The 14,576-nt window shown below is 45.0% G+C and overlaps 6 non-coding genes across 6 annotated transcripts; all 6 read left to right on the forward strand.

Annotated features, from left to right (window-relative positions):
- Window positions 1-146: 146 nt before the first annotated feature.
- On the forward strand, window positions 147-268 carry Trnal-caa (transfer RNA leucine (anticodon CAA)). The gene is made up of 2 exons: window positions 147-184; window positions 223-268. It is a non-coding gene; the product is annotated as a tRNA-Leu (tRNA).
- Window positions 269-1,692: 1,424 nt separating this feature from the next.
- Window positions 1,693-1,764, forward strand: Trnaa-ugc (transfer RNA alanine (anticodon UGC)). Its single transcript has one exon. It is a non-coding gene; the product is annotated as a tRNA-Ala (tRNA).
- Window positions 1,765-3,576: 1,812 nt separating this feature from the next.
- Trnal-caa (transfer RNA leucine (anticodon CAA)) lies at window positions 3,577-3,698 on the forward strand. Its single transcript has 2 exons — window positions 3,577-3,614; window positions 3,653-3,698. It is a non-coding gene; the product is annotated as a tRNA-Leu (tRNA).
- A 1,703-nt stretch (window positions 3,699-5,401) lies between these two features.
- On the forward strand, window positions 5,402-5,473 carry Trnaa-ugc (transfer RNA alanine (anticodon UGC)). Its single transcript has one exon. It is a non-coding gene; the product is annotated as a tRNA-Ala (tRNA).
- A 1,137-nt stretch (window positions 5,474-6,610) lies between these two features.
- On the forward strand, window positions 6,611-6,732 carry Trnal-caa (transfer RNA leucine (anticodon CAA)). The gene is made up of 2 exons: window positions 6,611-6,648; window positions 6,687-6,732. It is a non-coding gene; the product is annotated as a tRNA-Leu (tRNA).
- Window positions 6,733-9,642: 2,910 nt separating this feature from the next.
- On the forward strand, window positions 9,643-9,714 carry Trnaa-ugc (transfer RNA alanine (anticodon UGC)). The gene has a single exon. It is a non-coding gene; the product is annotated as a tRNA-Ala (tRNA).
- The last annotated feature ends 4,862 nt before the right edge of the window (window positions 9,715-14,576 follow it).

Genomic DNA, 14,576 nt, shown 5'->3' on the forward strand with positions numbered 1-14,576 from the left:
TTCGCAGAGCGCGGGTCACATAGTGGTTTCGCTGTCCGCAGATTGAGTAGTGGTTTCGCTGTACAATTAACGCCCAAAAGCCGTTCCGGAATTCCGACTTAAATTCATGATTCATTTCGCAAATTGCTAGTCCATGTTCTTGTCCAGTCAGGATGGCCGAGCGGTCTAACGCGCCAGACTCAAGGTCTTGTGTACCTTCTGCAGTCAATGCAGATTGGAGCCTTCTGGTCCACGTATGTGGGCGTGGGTTCGAATCCCACTTCTGACAGGATTTTGTCTTTTTCTTCCAGGCTTGTTTTATGTTTTGCGGCTCAGTACCAAAATAGTAGTCTTTTCTTTCTTCGAGAAAGTGTTTTGTGCAAAAGTTTCTCTGTATAAAATTTAATGTTTTTGGTACGAGGTGATTTGGCATTCTTTAACATTTGGCATATTTTAACAAATTTGTAAAATTTGCTTTTCTTCTGGCTGTTTCTCTGCTCCGGATGGCTGGATCGAAACATGGGTGGTGACAAATGAGAGCCAGCTTATCGTAGATCAACATTGACCAGAAAATTTGGTGCATATAATTTAATTCTCCCTGCCACGTCGGTATAACTAGTGGTGGGTGCTTTGCCATTTTGTGTAAATTGTGAAAAATGAGCCCCTGAATGGACGATGAGGGCAGTGAATTGCTTCCGCAGGGCCTTTGGACGACGTCAGGCCGTCTTGCCATCACTAAAGACAGTAATGAAGAACAGTAGGTCGCGGAATACACTCTGTGAGAACGAAAACATGGCTGCGATGCTATGCTACCTATCCAATTCCACCGTATAACACAGCCACTAGTGACAAATACAAAACACGGCTTTCGCAGGATACAATGCAGTTCACTCCTCTGTTGACAGATTAATTTCCATCCACTAGCAATCCATGAAGTGATATCTATCAACTTCAGAGCATTGATGACCGAAAATCCCAGTTTGTGATGCCATTTTACAAATTTGTTTACAAATGACACACCAATTATTTGAATCCTGAGAATACTTTGAAAGTAGGACATGATTAAAGACATTTTCCAAAGTGGGATCAATCCCATTTTGGGACACAACCGGCATGAAGGATAGCACTTCCACTTGCAACAATTCATTTGGACGTAGCTTATCTAGAAGTGACTGAAAAAACGTCATTTTACAAACATGATACAAAAGCCAAATCACCTCGTAGTGTGTGCTTTTCAAAATCATGGATTGTGCTCACGGATTGTACGGTATGATTGCAAGTTTTACAACTCCGAAACTGCATCTCTTGACCCCCCATCCGGTTTTGTACCATAAAACCATCGGGATTGGCAGGACAAGCGTTACTCCCTACTTCTGAGGTATTTTTTTATTTATTTTTATTTTTTTATTTACTATTATTCACAAACCCAACTCGTAAAATAAATAATTATGTGGATAAAAACAAACAGCTACTGAGCAGGGGCTGCACTGGGCGGCAGTGATGGTGAGGTACCAGGGGCTCCACCGACCAAAGGTCTCGGCTTCAATGCCACAAGCACGCACCAGGAAAAAGAAACAGAAATGTAAAGCAAAGCTAGAGTATGTTCATGCACTAGCCGTCAAGTCTGACATCAGTTGTTTCTTTCTTAGCTGGACAACTGCGTGCATCCACATTATCTACATGTACTAACCTGATGCATTCCATACCAGCAACGGGGGTTTAGCTCAGTGGTAGAGCGCTCGCTTTGCATGCGAGAGGCCATGGGTTCGAACCCCATATCCTCCACATTTTTTTCGCATCCCGCAGCGTCAAGAAAAGCATTCGAGTGCCCTTCAACAGATCCAATAGCATCTTCTGTCTTTTTTTATAATAATGCCATGATTAAATCCATACTACGAAATAGTGGTTGCGACTTCGGCGATGATTTTTTAGGAATGGGTTTGCTCCCACACTGGAGCTCGTGCTATTCCGCCGACTTGACTGACTCACGACTGCCATCCAGAGCACACGAGAAGTCCATCGAACCTTCGACTCGGCAAACCTGCAAGAAAGCACCACTCCCTGCTCAATACACAGTGTTTCGGGGAATTCACCCCTCATCAGTTGAGCTTGAGTAGGCTGAGGAAGATTGTGCTTGAAGAGCACCAAACATTACGAGGGATACAAACTTCCAAGGACGCTCCGTTTCCAGCGCGATAAAAATCTCGTGAACACCAGATAGCGGTGTGAGTCAGTTGCGCTCCTGTTCGCTGAGAACAGACGTAGAGGACCCTGGGTCATTCACAACGCAGTCACCTGCAAACCAGCTGGTTTGGAGCGTCTCTGTAAGTTTTTTTTACTTCAGGCACATCTTCCTCAGCCTACTCAAGCTCACGTGGTGAGGGGTGAATTCCCCCACACTGTATATTGAGCAGGGAGTGGTGCTTTCTTGCAGGTTTGCCGAGTCGAAGGTTTGATGGACTTCTCGTGTGCTCTGGATGGCAGTCGTGAGTCAGTCAAGTGTCAAGTCAAGTCGGTGGAATAGCGCGAGCTCCAGTGTGGGAGCAAACCCATTCCTAATAAAACTCTCTGCACACATATACCACCACCACATTAATGAATATTATAGTGTTTCAGAACGCTTTCTTATCACACTTGTCAATGGAAGCGCCTGACTGAAAGGAATATCAAACAGTAATACGCTCTATTTCCCCACTTCGCCTTTTTAGAAACATTTTTTTCTGATTTTGATCTTGACTCTTGAGCATGATTGGACTTCTTTCTCAGCAGTACACCTTCTCAGTTTATTTTCTTGAATTCTGTCCTTCAGTTTTTGTTTTCAAGGAGCCATGAAATGATGTGAAAATTGACAAAAAATGACAAAGGTAGCTGCCACTTAAACAGAACCATAATATTAGGTTCATCCAAGTTGCGTCTTTTACGAAACCTTTCCAAGCTTTTCATATGAGATGTGAGACATTCGCAGGCACCCGGCTGGAGCTCATGCCCGGTTGCGCCATGCCTCTGCAACATACTGTTTGTGCAGGCGTCCCGAAGGTAACAAACCTGTGATTATGTTTCCCAAGTTCACAAGCCCGGGCCGTAGCTTTCAGAACTGTCTACTGATCGCCCTTATCATGTTCTGTGTGTAGGTCACATTCATCGCCCATGGAACGCAATCGGCGCAATGATAGATATGATAGTTCGGGCAAGTCAGCCATAGGACTTACCAACTGTCCTGATCTCGATGGTGGTGAAGCTAACATACAGTCACATGCTGTTGCATAGTGGATATGACACTCACACCAATGAAGATCTGGTCAGTCCAATCAGTGCTGTGTCGAAATCAAGGAGATCAGTTTGCCTCCAACAATGCGACCACTGTGGCCTGTCACCACTATAGCGAAGATCAAATGACTTGATTTTTAGATGCATAATTATTTTATAAGAAGGAAAAATACTCATTCTGTTTTGACCTTGTAAGGTTTCATCAACGGAGATGAGACTGGCTTTGAACCGATAGCAGCAGCCATCTTCAACAACAAACTGTGCAACTCTCCATGGTAAACAGCTTGGCCATCGCTCATGTTGTATTTTACTCATCTACAATCTTATCCAGTCAGGATGGCCGAGCGGTCTAAGGCGCCAGACTCAAGGTCTTGTGTACCTTCTGCAGTCAATGCAGATTGGAGCCTTCTGGTCCACGTTTGTGGGCGTGGGTTCGAATCCCACTTCTGACAGGATTTTTTTCTTATTTTTCTCCACTTTGTCTTCCAGCGAGAGAAATCTATTTTTTCTACTTTGACAATTGTGTCGTGCCTCCACTCCAACAAACACGTCTCGGAACGGTTTTTTAGTGCGATTCCGGTATACATGTATCTACCGAAATGATCCTGGGCAGCATGCCTGTGTTCATGCCCATGCCCATGAAGATACCGGTACTAGGGATACTACAGCAGCACCGTCACTCAGGTATGGAAACTCGCTTTATGCTCAATGTGTGTTCCTATACTGGCAGCGCTATGAGCAGTTGTTTTCAGTGGCAATGTGGCGGTATGTTAGTGTGGTGCAAACACTGCTACTGCAAGCCCAAGCCTAGATACCAATGGCAGCTGCAAATACATGATCGTTCAAGTACCGTAAAAATTAAAAAAAGAGTAAATTATCGTGTCCGTTCCCTAAGGTAACTCACGACGGCCGCTAACACCCGGTAAATTCTAGCGGCAGATCGCGGCAGCGCCTAACGGTGGCGGTGAGTGGGTAAGTCTCAAAACCACTGGCAAAAGTGCCGGGTACCCCAATGAGCTGCATCCAAGTACCTTATTCAACATGACCACACTGAGGTTGCGTTTGGTTGGGCATTTTCAGAATGTAAATGACAACCATTCTGGAATGGGAATCGGCGAGAATCACCTGACCAAACTAACGCGCCAGAATCAATTAGGAATCACTTGATAATTCCATGATGTCGTTGTGGAACGGCGGCTGTCTTTTCTTTTACCCGACTCTAGTTTCCTTGAGAGAGTCATGGTACTTCTGAGTGCATGATTTGAGGCACTTGAACCTGTTGCTACATTGTTTGGCTCGTGGCAGCCATTATCATTTTTGATTCCGGAATGAGAATGCTCATTCCAGCATGTGAGGTGGAATGATCATTCTCCAAAAAGAATCATTCTCAGCGATTCCCATTCTGGAATCATGTGGAATGTGACCAACCTAACGCACTTTTTCGACCAACCAAACGGGCGAGAATGATTCCGAGTGATTCCCATTTGGGAATGTGACCAACCAAACGTACCTTGAGAGTTCGTGTCCGTAACCAAACGAATCAAGCATTTCCGGGTCTGCTGGAATGAGAGATTGCGGGTTTTGGTGCGTTATTAGTACGGCGTATTGGGGACCCAGTTGCATGGTAAAGGCAGCTAACGACCCACTTTTTTGTTTTGTTATTGAATAATTTCGGTTCGTTGCCTCAACAGTACAATGTACAACTTCAAATAGGGTGGAGCAGGAAACAAAATGGCTGAAGTGCATCACCATTGACCTGCATCTACTGTCGTAGACATGGAAATCCGGTCACACGTCTAGCGGCCCCAGTACAGGGCGCTGGCCATGCAGCCATGGATAATAAGCGGTACACACCGTCATGCATTACAATCATGTACACGTTCATGTTTTCATGTACCGGTATGCGCTGCAGCCTGCAGCACACTGGTCGCGTCAGATCACCATGTGCACAACGTTCTGTACGCGCTGAGGGCGCCGGCCCAGGTCAATTGAATCAATCGACTCGATTTCCATGTCCACGACAGTACATTGCATACTCTTGTTTGGGGCTTTTGTTGGTATGCCACATTTTGCAAAACTGGAAGTTCTCTGATTACACAATTGTGTACTTGACATCAACATGAACTTGTTGCCTGAGAAGTTGGAAAACATGACTGGGGGTTTAGCTCAGTGGTAGAGCGCTCGCTTTGCATGCGAGAGGCCATGGGTTCGAACCCCATATCCTCCACTTTTTTTCTTGCTCTTTTCAAGAGGATTTACAGTGAAACCTGTCTAAGACGACTACTCAGGGGACCTTCAAATTCTGGTCTCTGTTACCAGGTGGTCTGCTTATCCAGGGTCATTTGACTGGAAATAGCATCCCTTGGTTCTGGTTTAAGTGGTCTTCTGGGACAGGTGGTCGCCTTATCCGAGTGGTCGCCTTGACAGGTTTTACTGTACTTGTACTTTGAATCAATAACACACATGTACATGTACATTTACATGTACATGCACCTACAACGTGAAGAAGCAAAAAAGCAAAAAAGTCCACTACAGTATTCTCTATCTTGTTTTTGCATAATAGACCTACCTGCAAGGACTTTAGTCTCGATAACGCACCTCAAAAGATTTTGATAGACGTGACCAACTTTCGGAAAAGGAGGTATGAATGGAAAGGAACCCCTGCCACAGTTTTCAATTCAACCTGTCTGCTGACTGCACGCGTTGTCATTGCTGTTCTGTTCATGCAAGTGCAGGCTTTACATCACCACTGCACGGATCAGGATGGATGGCAACAGAGTGCTGTGAATGCAGTCCTCACACCAATTCACGGTATGGAATTCTGGTAAGCCACTATAGACTTCACATCTGTGTCATGTGCTTAATTTTGTGAAGGAAGCGATATTATCTTCATTGCACTTATTCTGCAAATCAGTACTTGCTTTTCTTTCCTATGTTCTTCATTGCATTTATTCCGCAAATCAGTACTTGCTTTCCTAGGGTACCCTGTAAAAAACCTTAGGTCTGTGGGGATTGCCCTATTAAAATTTTGATAATAAGAATAATACAATGATCATGCTGACAGCGGAACAAACATGGCCGACATCACGTGACCCATAGATGCACGGGTTGAGTGGCGTTGGAACGTCCACGGGCATGCGAATGTCGTATCCATGCTGCTACTACACTATCATGCCTATCATTATTATCAGGCTTTTGCGCATGGTGTAGAAGGTGCATAAAACAACTCCAACATGTCCTGCTTATCGGGGGACCAAGCACAAATTTCCCTTTCACACACAATCATGACCTTGCAGGGATCTTTAGTTCACGGAGTGATCATCACTCAAAACGTAAACTACTCCGGCATCTTTAGTCTTGTCCAGTCAGGATGGCCGAGCGGTCTAAGGCGCCAGACTCAAGGTTTTGTGTACCTTCTGCAGTCAGAGCAGATTGGAGCCTTCTGGTCCACGTATGTGGGCGTGGGTTCGAATCCCACTTCTGACAGGATTTTTTACCTTAAAAAAAAGGTATGTGCTAACTGTGTTGATGTAGTTGTTTTGCTGTTTGCAAGTGTGGGTACTGTACAGGCAAGACTGCATAAACAAGAGCATGCAACTGTGGTTATGGATCTCAACGCGACCCACAATTTCTCGTAAGAGCACATCCGTTTTTTGCTCGAGTCGTTCCAGTGTCTACGCGATCTCTAAATTTTGGCGCGTGAACCCCAATTCCGTACGAAAGTTCATTTCAAACCAGAGAGGAAAGTGCGGTGTTTGATTCTCCGCAGTGCGCAGCTGAATGATGTAATGAAGGCAGCGCGGTGCGTATCTGGCCCACAGAAAAGAGATCACAGTTGCATACTCTTGTTTACGAACTCTTGGTATAGGCCAGAGGGTCACGCTCATATGTTCGTTTAGGGCCCCCTGGTATTGGCTATTGACACTATTAGGAGAATCACTTTCACCGTGCCGGTTCCAAGAAAGTGGCTCGTACACACTGTCCCCGGGGAAATTTGCTATGCCGCGGCCGCGTTTTTGCGATTTTTGAAAGACCGCATTTTCCGCGATTTTCCCGCGTTTTTTGGAACTTTTTTGTTGCACTACACGTACACACAGTGCACGTGCACTGTTCGGTCAGCAACGTCTCATCCAGTGGCGGCTTTGTACTCAAATATGACGAGCGCTTACACCAGAGACTTGTAAATTGTAACTGATTGATTTCACTACATACTCACTGAAAATTGCCTCATATCAACTGCAAACTTGCCGCCGCGAGATGATATCAATAATATTCACCGCATATTTACCGCATGTTTACAGCAAATTCACCGCAAATTATGCCATATTATGCCGCATTTTTCCGCGTTTTTTTGCGATTTTTTCCGCTATTTTCCCCGGGGACAGTAGAGTATACAGTATGCTAGGACACTCGCATGCAACAAACCGAGACCCTTGGTCGGTTGAGCTGCTCTTGCCCCGCCTCCACTGCTTCGGCTGCCATCCCTATGTGTATCTCTGTGAGCGTTTTGCTGGTGTTTGCACCATGATGGTTTGTGGCTATTTTTGTAAAAAAAAACTTAAAAAACTGATTTTTGAACTTGACCGGGGCCCTTTTGTTATAGGCCATTCACACGACGTGCAAACTCACTTTTATCGCACCGTTTCAGAGGATATTTACTCGCATACGATAAACTTGGACATACGCGTGCGACTACGGTCACTTTTAACTTGGCCGGGATCCTTGTGCTCACGATTATACTTTGCACGCTAGCAAAAAATGTCGGTTGTTGAAAGTGCGTGCTGCAAAATAATGTAGTGTGTGAATATTATTTCAAAAGGTAAATTAAAAATTAAAAATGCCCCTGTGTTTTCAGGAGGTCACTATAGATACATTGACGTGTGCAATGTTTCCCCAGCGCCGTGTGAACTGGATTGCAGTTTGCCAGTGATATCTTAGTCACACGAGTGCATGTGTTTGGCACGTGGTGTGAATGGCCTATTAATGACGATTTCCTTTGCACACGAGGAAAAGTGTTGGAAACGTTTTGTCCCTGGAATTTTCACAATATCACTATGGACACATTGACGGGTGCAAAATGTGCCCAGCACAGTAGGAACTGGGTCTCGGTTTGCAAATGACTTCATGAGTGCACATGTGCTTGTGTGCTCTTACGTCGTGTGAGTGGCCTGATAGGTGAGGCATATGTCAGATCTGCAGTACACCTGATATGTGTGTGTGTGTGTGTGTGTGTGTGTGTGTGTGTGTGTGTGTGTGTGTGTGTGTGTGTGTACACGCCTGGCAGTTAATTAAGCGTTGCATGCGGGTGGAAAGAACAGGTGATATAGCCGACTAACCAATGACAGCATGATCAGCCTAACTAAAGTAAAACCTGTCTAAGACGACCGCTCAAAGGGTCTTCAAAACATGGTCCCTATTACCAGGTGGTCTCCTTATCCAGGGTCATTTGACTGGAAATAGTATCTCTTGGTCCTGGATGCGGTGGTCTTCTGGGACAGGTGGTCACCTTATCCGAGTGGTCTTCTGGGACAGGTGGTCACCTTATCCGAGTAGGTGGTCACCTTATCCGAGTGGTCTTCTGGGACAGGTGGTCACCTTATCCGAGTGGTCTTCTGGGACAGGTGGTCACCTTATCCGAGTGGTCTTCTGGGACAGGTGGTCACCTTATCCGAGTGGTCTTCTGGGACAGGTGGTCACCTTATCCGAGTGGTCTTCTGGGACAGGTGGTCACCTTATCCGAGTGGTCTTCTGGGACAGGTGGTCACCTTATCCGAGTGGTCGCCTTGACAGGTTTTACTGTATCGTGCGCCCTCGTCTCTCACTTTCCAGAATCCAGGAGTTAAGCGCATGCAGCCAGCCGGTATGATATGTGATGATGGGAACTGATCCAGGTTCCAAGTTTGCATTCTGGGTGGAGGTTTACAAGACAGCCGTACAAACACGCTTATTCGGTGCGTCTATGGAGCTATGAAGGCGAGACCTCTGGTCGGCTGAGCTTAATGGGTCCCACCACCACACTTCATTAATCACCCCATTGTCTGGAGATTATGTGGATTTTGTAGGAAAAAAGGGAAAAAATCTCATCCTACATTCCAACCGCCCAACTGTAGTTGATCTGACTTACAGTTTCATGCATTGCGTGCTAGGCCTTGGCGGATAATGCCGGCAGAAAAATTGGCAGAATTCGGTACTTTTTCTGGTAAGTTTCATGCATGTTTGGTATGTGGATAAAGAAATGGAGCAGAATTCGAGGAATTGCCCGCCATAAGGTTTGTATGGTTCTGCCAATTTCGGTGCAAAAAAAGCAGAATCTGCCACCTTTTCGAGCATTATCCGCCAAGGCCTATTGCGTGCCAATCATTAAAACACCCGAGATTTAGTTATGTTGTAAGAAACGGGGGTTTAGCTCAGTGGTAGAGCGCTCGCTTTGCATGCGAGAGGCCATGGGTTCGAACCCCATATCCTCCATTTTTTGCTTTTTATTTGACATATTTTGCATTTTTTTGTCTTAATTAATTAACTTGCCTCTTTGACGAAAGCGCCCGTATAGAAGACGATACCAGCTAACCCCACAGTGCGAATAATGGTCCCAAAATTTGCTTATTCTGCTTGAAAAGCATTGAAAACTGCAGGAATTTATGGCAGGCAATTCCTCAATCTCTGCTCCTCTTCTTTATACGAGTACAGTCAGACCTCGCATAACCGCACACATCCGTTTTCCACAATTATATCCGGATAGGCGAGGGAACCGGATAATCGAACACACATACTGTATGTATGCATGGCATATGCTGTAAATTGGTAACCAACGATTTTCTTCCGGATGGCGAGGGATCCGGATAAAAGAGGACCGGATAAGCGAAGTCAAACACGCATGACACATTCGTGAGAAGTACCCCATTCTGTCAATGTTTCTGGCATTACCCGCCAAGGAGTTTTACGTCCTCCCAGGGATTCGGCCCTTCCACATCAGCCAGGGGAAACCCGAACCCGATAGGTTAGTTACAATTGCTATTATAATCGAGGACGGTCTTCTATTCGAGGACAGTCTTTTATTCTTTCAACCCAGTTTGACCCCGGTCTTATTTTTCTCGCCACACAGTTTTACCCCCGTTCTTCCATTTTCTTCTACACAGTTTGAGCACGGTCTTCTATTTTTTCCCACAGTTTGAGCACGGTCTTCTATTTTTAACACAAGAACAAAGACTCATTTAGTAGGCCCGGTCTTCTAATCGGAGACGGTCTTTTATTTTTTCAATCGCCCCTGCCCCGGCCTTGTATACGAGGAAGGCGTTGCATACGAGGACGGCCTTTTATTTGCGGAAATACGGTATGAACAGAGAAAAGGACATCTCGTAACGGTCGACATTCTTTGTTGCCGAGGGACACAGCTTTAAACATCTTCGTGGCACATCCCTTCCCCTCATTGGAACTTTCCGCGCCAGAGTCTTCCAAGTTGGAAGGTTGTTGGTTTGCGCTTCATAGACATGGTGGAATTAGTTGTCAGGTCATCGAATGTCTCATCATCCTTGTCAATTGTGTGCCTTGTCGCACTATCTGACTGTATATTATCTCGTTACCTTGCACGGTGGACTGTTAGTCAACTAGTAACTTACAGGTCCTTTCTCTTTACAAAAAATCAATGTGCTATATTCAATGTTTGTGCTGAATAAGTCTGCAGTGTTTATATTCAGTTTAATTGGCCATAATTCGTGTGAGAGCCTGAGCGCTAGATTTTGTGCCAAAACAATGGTGCTATATTCAGCGCTAGAATTCTAGAATTCACTACATTTGATGCTAATGGTGCTAGATTTCACACCAGTTTTCTTCACAACAAGAAGAAAAAAGCAATGGTCCTAAATTTGAGGTTTAATTTCCATTTTCAGAAAAAAAGATTTTTTCGCGCGAAATTCAGCCCTTGAGTTAGCGCTGAAGTTAGCGCTCGCGTTAGCGCTAAATTTGACGGCAATCGTGCTAGAGTGCCAATTTTCTTCACACCAAAAACGAGGCCCAATTTCCATTTTCAGAAAACAAGATTTTGTTCGCGCGAAATTCAGCACTGGAGTTAGCGCTGAAGTGAAGGTAGCGCTGAAGTTAACGCTAAATTTGACGGCAATAGTGCTAGAGTTCCAATTTTCTTTTCACACCAAAAACGAGGCCCAATTTCCATTTTTCGGAAAAAAAAATTTCGTGCGAAATTCAGTAATAGAGTTAGTGCTGAAGGTAGCGCTGAAGTTAGAGCTAATTTGACGGCAATAGTGCTAGGGTGCCAATTTTCTTCACACCAATAATGAAGAATGAACACGATGATGCTATATTCAGCGCTATATTTCATGCTGGGCTAGGTGGTGGTAGATTTGAAGCCCAATTTCAATTCTAAGAAAAATAACATTTTCACGGGAAACAAGCACTGGGGTCAAGGCTGAAATTAGCGCTAAATTTGATACCAACAATGTCCAGTGCTAGCTGCTCTTCATGCCAAGAATTAAAATGTCAAGTCGAAGTTAGCGCTGAAGTTAAAGCCACTGTTCATAGCAAAGCATATGCTTATGAATTGAGCGCTAAACTCCACGTGCACTGGTTTGAGTGCCAACTTTCATTAATAATTGTGAGAATACACATGTATGTATTAAAATAATAGTTCCAAGATGTTCATGCTGATCTTGACACTGCATTTAAAAGTGCTATGTTGATGCCAAACCTACCTTTCCCAAAACTAATAGCGATAACTTCAGTGGAGCTTACAAGAATTCTTTCGAGCAAAGCGTTCTAGAAAGCGATGCAGAATTGCACGTACGCTACCACCTGAATTCGTATTCAGTTCACCTTTAAAAGCTCTGTGCAGGAGGAATCTACTTTACAAGATTATAATTATACCTGTAGTTGATCATATATTACCTCTTGAAGTTTTAAAAAAAAACTCACGGTCCGCGTGAGATTTGGCAGGAGGCCGAGTCCACCGCATCTGTAGGAACGCCGCCACCCTCTATGGATCCAAGTGCAGATGCAGATTACCACTAATTAATAGAATTATTTTGTGTCCAGCCTGCTTGGAAGCTCACCGGGTCTAGTTTCGTCAAAAACTGCGTTCACAACAGTGGCAGCAGCAGTGTTTCCTCTTTCAATCATCCCTCAAACGCTGGAACAGCGGACGATAGTGGTGATATCAATCCATCACAGCACAATACGATCGGAAATGCTCATGATAAACTCGTGGCAGTGCAGTGTGCTGGACACAAAATAAAAAAACGTGCTCTTCTTGGATTTCGTTGTAGAGTTATCATCAAAGTTGATAGCTTTTATTCCTAATAACATTCTAACACAGCGCAGCGAAACGTGCCTACAACACAGGGAAAATGACTGCTCCCTATCACTAGAGCAGGCAACTCTTGCCGACTGACAAATACTTGATGCACTCACTACCCACTACATGTACCACGGCCTGGAGCGAAGAGAGGAATGCCGAAGTTGCGCCATCTGCGTTTGTAAAGAAAAACAATTTCGAAGTAGAAATACAAGTTGGGGGGGGGGGGGGGGGTAATATTTCTAACACTGTAAACTACATGTATATTCGGGCAGATCAGGGCGTGGTTTAAATCTGGCTCTGGAAAATTTATTTTTCACTGCTATCAGGTTTGGCCTCATTTTCTCCGCTCTGCGCTGATGAGTCCGCGAAGAACGAAACAGTACTGTCCGCAGATTGAGTATAATTATAATTATATTCCTTGCCATGCTTATGCGGTCTATGGTTGCTAAACTCGGAAAGAGCTATGTGTGCTGGGATCTATTGATAGGACCATCAAACAATAGGAGGACAGAGAAAGTGTTTTTACTCCGAGTTTCACGCACTAAGCGATCATCAGAAAACAGTAATGAGAAATCTGGGTCAGTATTGGTTTATTGTATTTAGAATCAACCAGTAAAAACTCCTACTCAATCTCCAGCAACAAAATTAGTGGACAGCTGTTATTTGTGTTGCTATGACAACTCGTGTGCTGGACGAGTATTTGTTGTCATTGGTTCAATTTCTTTTACTCTTCATAGGCTATCAGATCATTTTCCTTACTCGGTCTATTTATAACCAGTATCTATAATGAGAGTGTGGTCTGTCTCCATGGTTACCGGTGTTCATTTCATAACTATAGCCACAGCTCCTTGTTAGACCTTATCTGGAAGGCCCATTCTTGCATATTCCAACAGCAGCCAAGGGAGCTAGCTCTCTTGCTTACGTGGACTGGGTCCGATCCTGAAGAGCTGTTTTTATGAACTGTTTTTATTGGATAGGATATGATTGTGGTTGTCGCGCTAGAAACAAAGCGTCTCTGTAAGTTTGTATCCCTGGTGATGGTTTGGCCTGGAGAGCAGTATATAAGTGGTGCTTTTCAGGCACAATCTTCCTCAGCCTACTCAAGCTCAACTGATGAGGGGTGAATTCCCCGAAACACCGTGTATTGAGCAGGGAGTGGTGCTTTCTTCCAGGTTTGCCGAGTGGAAGGTGCGACGTGCTCCTCGTGTGCTCCGGATGGCAGTCGTAAGTCTGTCAAGTTCGGCAAGAAGCGTGTGCTCCTCGTTGGAGCAACCAACTTCATGACATTACCGCCGAAGTCGTAACTTCTAAGTTCGTATTGTTGTCCCTCACGCGGACGTGCGACTAGTTGTTGGAGGTGACAGCGTTGTGAATAGCTATACTGGCTCTCAACGTCTGTTTATCACAACTCCATGAGCGACTCTGACTCACGCTGCTACCTGGAGCTTCACGAGGTGTTTGTCGCGCTGGAAACAAAGCGTCTCTGTAAGTTTGTATCCCTGGTGATGGTTTGGCCTGGAGAGCAGTATAATTATAAGTGGTGCTTTTCAGGCACAATCTTCCTCAGCCTACTCAAGCTCAACTGATGAGGGGTGAATTCCCCGAAACACCGTGTATTGAGCAGGGAGTGGTGCTTTCTTCCAGGTTTGCCGAGTGGAAGGTGCGACGTGCTCCTCGTGTGCTCCGGATGGCAGTCGTAAGTCTGTCAAGTTCGGCAAGAAGCGTGTGTTCCTAGTTGGAACAATCAACTTCATGACTATTACCGCCGAAGTCGCAACTTCTAAGTTCGTATTGTTGTCCCTCACGCGGACGTGCGACTAGTTGTTGGAGGTGACAGCGTTGCGAATAGCTATACTGGCTCTCAACGTCTGTTTATCACAACTCCATGAGCGACTCTGACTCACACTGCTACCTGGAGCTTCACGAGGTGTTTGTCGCGCTGGAAACAAAGCGTCTCTGTAAGTTTGTATCCCTGGTGATGGTTTGGCCTGGAGAGCAGTATAATTACAAGTGGTGCTTTTCA

Source organism: Sycon ciliatum, chromosome 13 (genome assembly GCF_964019385.1).
Source record: "Sycon ciliatum chromosome 13, ocSycCili1.1, whole genome shotgun sequence".
Taxonomy (NCBI): Eukaryota; Metazoa; Porifera; class Calcarea; order Leucosolenida; family Sycettidae; genus Sycon; species Sycon ciliatum.